The sequence below is a fragment of the Rhinoraja longicauda genome, chromosome 22, assembly GCF_053455715.1.
Source record: "Rhinoraja longicauda isolate Sanriku21f chromosome 22, sRhiLon1.1, whole genome shotgun sequence".
NCBI lineage: Eukaryota > Metazoa > Chordata > Chondrichthyes > Rajiformes > Arhynchobatidae > Rhinoraja > Rhinoraja longicauda.
The window spans coordinates 36,479,475-36,485,474 of NC_135974.1; positions in this window are offsets into that span (position 1 = coordinate 36,479,475).

Here is a 6,000-nt window from a genome sequence, read left to right on the forward strand (position 1 = left end):
GATTGAGAATGATCAGCCATGATCACATTGAATGCTGGCTCGAAGGGCCGAATGGCCTCCTCCTGCACCTATTGTTTATTGTCTATAAAACCTAAACTGTAGGTAGTTATGGACAACTGAAAAAAGGAACTACCTGAATGCTGCCATTTCCACAACTCCACAAATCAAGCCAGGAAATGACTGATTTTACAAACATTTAGCATATTAGGATTAAATTCTTCTCCCTGCAGTTTTATTATCATTGCTAACTTGTTTAAAATGAAGAACGATTTAGAACAATAACTCAAACAATTTATAAAATGGTTTTGTTTGAGTTAAAATCTCCTTCGATAAACTCATTCATAATAAAATCCAGGTTCCAGTTCTTATTTTTATTGCAAAGAATGTATATGTTAGAGATTTGTAGACATGACATTTGACAGCACATTACAACCAAGATTAAATGTTACTTTTTAAATTTTGTTGTATATAATATTGAAGCTAAATATGCGTTGCTGTCATTGCAATCTAAACAATCTCTAAACAACTTCCTGGAGTTTTAATGTAAACTTTGTCCAAATTAAGCCAGTACAGCAACAAAAGAGATGTATCAAATTCTATAATGTAGTAAATGCTGATGCTGGTTTATACCAAACATAGACACAAAATGCTGGAGTAACTCAGTGGGTCAGGCAGCATCTCTGGAGAAAATGGACGTGATTTTTTGGGTCGGGACCCTTTTTCAGACAGTCTTGACATTCATTTTCGAGAGAGAGGCTGCCTGACCCGCTTAGTTACTCCAGCATTTTGTGTCTATCGTTTATATCAAATTCTATGTTCTTCCTTGTTTCTTGCAACAGTAAAGGAAAAAAAAACCTGGAAAATATTCAAAGTTATGGGAGCATGCCACAACTTGCTGGAGTAACATAAGAGCACAAGAAAATAGTGCAGGAGCAAGCTAGCTCGCCCCTTCAGTGAATCCCATCCTTCAGTATAGTCATAGTTGATCTACTTCATGCCTCAATTCCTCCTCGGTTATAATCCACAATTACACAATCTTTCAAAAATGTATCCACCCCATTTTTAATTCTTCTAATGACCGAACTTCCATAACTCTGCAGCAGGAAAAAAGTCTTTGATTCTAAATTTTAAATGCCAGCCCATAATCTTGAAACATTTGGGACTCACAACATCTACCCTGTCATATTTCTTTTTGGATCTAGCATTGAAAGTGAAGTCATGGTCATCTTCGAACCCAAAGACGAACAACAACAGCATTTTACAATGAGATCATCTCTCTTTCTTCTAAATTCCAAAGGGGACAGACCGAGCCTGTTTATCTTCTCTTGAAGGAACAATCGGTAAATGGCAACATAGATTGGTCAATGGTAGATTTTTAACCAATCTGGTTGAATTTTCCTGAGGAAGTAACAAAATGTGTTGACGAGGGCAGGGCGATAGGTGTGGTTTACATGGCTTCAGTAACATCTTCGACAAGGACCCACACATGGGAATGATCCAAAAGATTCAGGGCCTTGGAATCCAGGGCAAGTTGGCAAATTGGATCAAAATTTGTGTGGCAATAGGAGGCAAAGTGTGATGGTAGATCAGTGCTGGCAATCTTGCAATGAATACGATTTCTTGCTACCTATGCCTGTGATATGAACTCAGTTTTTCTCTCTATTAGAGCCGCCTAACATGGGTATATCATACAGCTCTGCATTCCTTTTAATATTCTCACTATCGGTGATCATTTTATCATTTGTGTTCATTTCCTCTCTTATTAATTTCTTCCCTTAACTCATAACACAGATGACTCATGGTACATCCTGCAGCATTTTGCAACTTTCATGTTCCTTTTTAATATTTTCACTCATTTATTAGTGCTCATTTAATAGTTTGTGATCTCCCCATAAAACTATGGACCAGAAACTCGTCAATCTACCTACACAGCAATGCTGGTCTCACCTGTTCATATTCTTATTCAGACATATTCTTTTCATTCTGGGCATCCCTTCGCACCTTCCCTGCAACTTAAAATTTAGTTCATTTCTCTCTTGTGTTGGAAGGAAATGCAGATGCTGGTTTATATCAAAAATAAACACGAAGTGTTGGAATAACTCTGCGGGTCAGGCAGCATCTCTGAAGAAAAGGAATAGGTGATGTTTTGGGTCGGAATCCTTCTTCCCTCGTTCCCCGCTCTGGTGAAAGATTTTCAACCTAATTCTGCTTTTCTTCCAAAGTACTGGAGCAGCTGGTCGTGCTGCAGCCTCACAGCGCCAGAGACCCCGGTTCAATCCTGACCTCGGGTGCTGTCTGTGTGGAGCTTGCATGTTCTCCCACTGACCATGTGTGAGTATGCGTATACACTGAACTTTTTTTCTCATTTATTATATTATTTACAATGTACTATGCATTACAGGACTCTGACTCCTCCGGGTGCTCCAGTTTCTTCTCACATCCCAAAGCCAAGAGGGTTATGGGTTAATTGCCCTCCGTAATTTGTCCCTAGTGTGCAAGGAGTGGATGTGAAAATGGAATTACATTGTACTAGTGTGAACGGGTGATCGACAGTTGGCGTGAATTTGTTGGGCTGGAGTGCCTGTTTCCATGCTGTGTCTCTAAACTAAACTAAACTCAGCTGGTATAGATGCTGCCTGACTTGTGGAGTTAAGCCAGCACTTAGTGTCTTCCTTTGTAAACAAGCATCTGCAGTTCCTTGTGTCTCTATTTTTCTTTCCACATTTGCAGCCCAACCTGCAAAGTGTTTCCAGCATTTTCTGTATATCAGATTTAGATTCATATTTTGAGAGAAATAAAATTTTCCCCGCCCTTAAGTTTCCTTTCTTTGGCATCTTGTGGTGACTTTGAGTTTTGGAACTTGCACAACAGCTGCAACGTGAAACCTCAAGCACATGTATTAAAATTCCATCGACCCAACCCTAATAAGACAAATACAATTAACAGTTGCAAGTGCCATGTAATCAAATAGCATGTAGCCAGAATTAACATGATGCAAGTAGACCATGCAAGTGAGGAAGGGTGAACAGGGGTTGGTGATGTGGAGTATATAAATACCACCAATGACCTGTTGGGGAACAAAATCTATTTCTGTGCAACAGATGTTATGTAAAAGGCAGAATTTCTGGTACAGAAGCTATTGAACCCAGCCATTGAACCCAGATTAACATTGTGGAGAAAATAATATCATAAAGCCAGAAGGCATGGCTGTCTGATCATGACACTAACACCATAAGTGAATCACACTAATATGAATAATGCAGGTAATATGAGAGGAGGCCACAACATCCACCTGTATTTTGACAGCATCGCTAAGGCGGTAGGAAAAATGGCACAACCTGCTGAAGTCACTCAGCGGGTCAGGAAGCATCGCTGGAGAAAGTTGTTAGAGATGGTTTGTATAAAGTAACACCGATAAAAGAATATCACTTGTATTTCAGAATAATTGATAGATACAGCGTTGAACCAAGTCCTTCGACCCATGGAGTCCATGCTGACCATCGATCACCCGTTCACACTTGTTCAATGATTCAATTTGATTATATTTTATTGTCACATGAACCTAGGTACAGTCAAATTCTTTGTTTTTGCATACATAGAAACATAGAAAGTAGGTGGAGGAGGCCATTCGGCCCTTCGAGCCAGCACTGCCATTCATTGTGATCATGGCTGATCGTCCCCAATCAATAACCCGTGCCTGCCTTCTCCCCATATCCCTTGATTCCACTAGCCCCGACAATACTAGCAGCTACAATACACAAGTACATAAAGAGTTGCTACATATCTGGCGCTGTAGCCTACTTTCACATCCACTCCCTCCAGATTAGGGGCTGCAATTTACAGAGGCCAATTTAACATGCATATCTTTGGGGTGTGGGAGGAAACCGAGTTCTTTGTAAAAATACACATAACTCTCCTCACCCGTCTGTTGCATCAGCCGAGGGTCTCTGAATATTGATTGAAAATGAATATTGATTTCTCTAACTTCAAGGAACCCTTGCATCTCCTTCCTCTCTCTCTCTCTCTGTGTCCCTCCCCCACCCTAATCGTCGTACTAGTTTCATTGTCATCCTATTGAGTTTCATTGTTTTTATAACTTGTTATCACCTACCCACAGCCAACGATGAACCATTGTGGGCTCCACCTGGCTCATCCAACTCCAAGAGAGTTAGATTTAGCTTAGAATCAAGGGATATGGGGAGAAAGCAGGAACGGGGTACTGATTCTGGATGATCAGCTGGAAGTTGCTGAATGGTTTTCACCTTCCTTTGATCATTATTGCTTTTTGGCACATATTTCAGCCATGTGGTCTATTTACCTTCTATATCCCTCTCCCCTGACTTTCAGTCTGAAGAAGGGGAGAGGGATACAGAAGGTAAATACCTATGAGAGAAAACTGAGTGTCATCAAACTCAGGGTGGAACCTGCTCCAAGACAGACGTGTTTACAAAATGTTAAATGGCCAGCTCGACATAGATGACCAAATCTACACCAAACCTAAATCTATCAGGAGCAGACAAGGGCATTCGATTCAATTCGAGATACCAGTTACCAAGACAGATGTATACAGCAAATCATTCTTTCCTCGCACAATTAAAGCATGGAATAATAATAATAATAATAATATTCATTTATTGTCATTGCAACGAGTACAACGAAATTAAAAAAATAGCCAATCCTGACGGTGGTACAAACATATATGCAATAAATGCAAAAACAAATAAATACATAAATACAATTAAATACAATTATGTTAAGTACAAAGATTTTTTAGTGTTGCCTAGTGCAAAGGTAGTGTTCAGTTCTCGTATGGCCCTGGGGTAAAAACTGTTCTTAAGTCTGTTTGTTCGGGATTTTATCGACCTGAAACGTCGACCAGAGGGCAGATGAACAAACAGACGGTGGCCGGGGTGGGATGGATCTTTTATTATTTTGCCTGCTCTACTGAGGCAGCGTAGGCTGAACAGGTGCTCCAGGGAGGGCAGTGAGCAGCCGATGATTTTCTGGGCCGTCGTGATGACCCTCTGAAGGGCCTTCCTGTCCTTTTCTGAGCAGCTGGCATACCATGTGGTTATACAGTATGCCAGCACACTCTCGATGGAGCAGCGATAGAAGGACAACATGAGCTTCTCCTGCAGGTTGGTTTTCCTGAGGATCCTCAGGAAGTGGAGTCTCTGCTGTGCCTTCTTTACTGTGGTGATGGTGTTGGTAGACCAGGTAAGATCCTCTGCGATGTGCGTACCCAGGAACCTGAAACCTGAAAGATAGTCTTCACCCTACTATAGTTACTCAACCAGACGCAACTACATTTCAGGTAACTTCTTCTCCAAGAAGCCCTTCTTGCTTAAGTCCATACTCCGCCACCTCCAGTTTAAGTAAAGTTCAAGTCAAGTTTAGTTTATTTGTCACATACATATATACAAGATGTGCAGTGAAATGAAAGTGGCAACGCTTGCGGATTGTGCCAAACTACAAAACAGAATAGAAAAAAAAAAATAACACAAAAAATGTATTAATACAGTAAATTAAATTAGTCCCTGGTGATATGAGAGTTAACAGTCCTGATGTGACCTGTGGGAAGAAACTCCGTCTAAATATACTTTGAAATATTTTGGAGGACCAAATAAGAACCAAGACCGGGTGTCTCGACCCGAAATGTCACCCATTCCCTCCTTCTCCAGAGAGTTGCTGTTGCGGCTGAGTTTACTCCAGTATTTTGGGGTGCCTGTCTTCGGTGTAAACCGGCATCTGTTCTGCAGTACCTTCTTGGAGGCTTCTCCTCTCTCGCTGGGGCGCTGGGCCCGGTCGCTGTGGCAACGGGCGGTGCGGAGGGAATACGCGTGGACTTGCGGCGGGTACGCGCCGACGTTTTTCGGGTACGCACTGACGTCATGGGGGTACGCGCTGACGTCTTTCGGATACGCGTTGGCGTCATGGGGGTACGCGCTGACCAGGGCGGGGATTCGCGCAGACGTGAACCCCCGTGACGCGCTGGCGTGG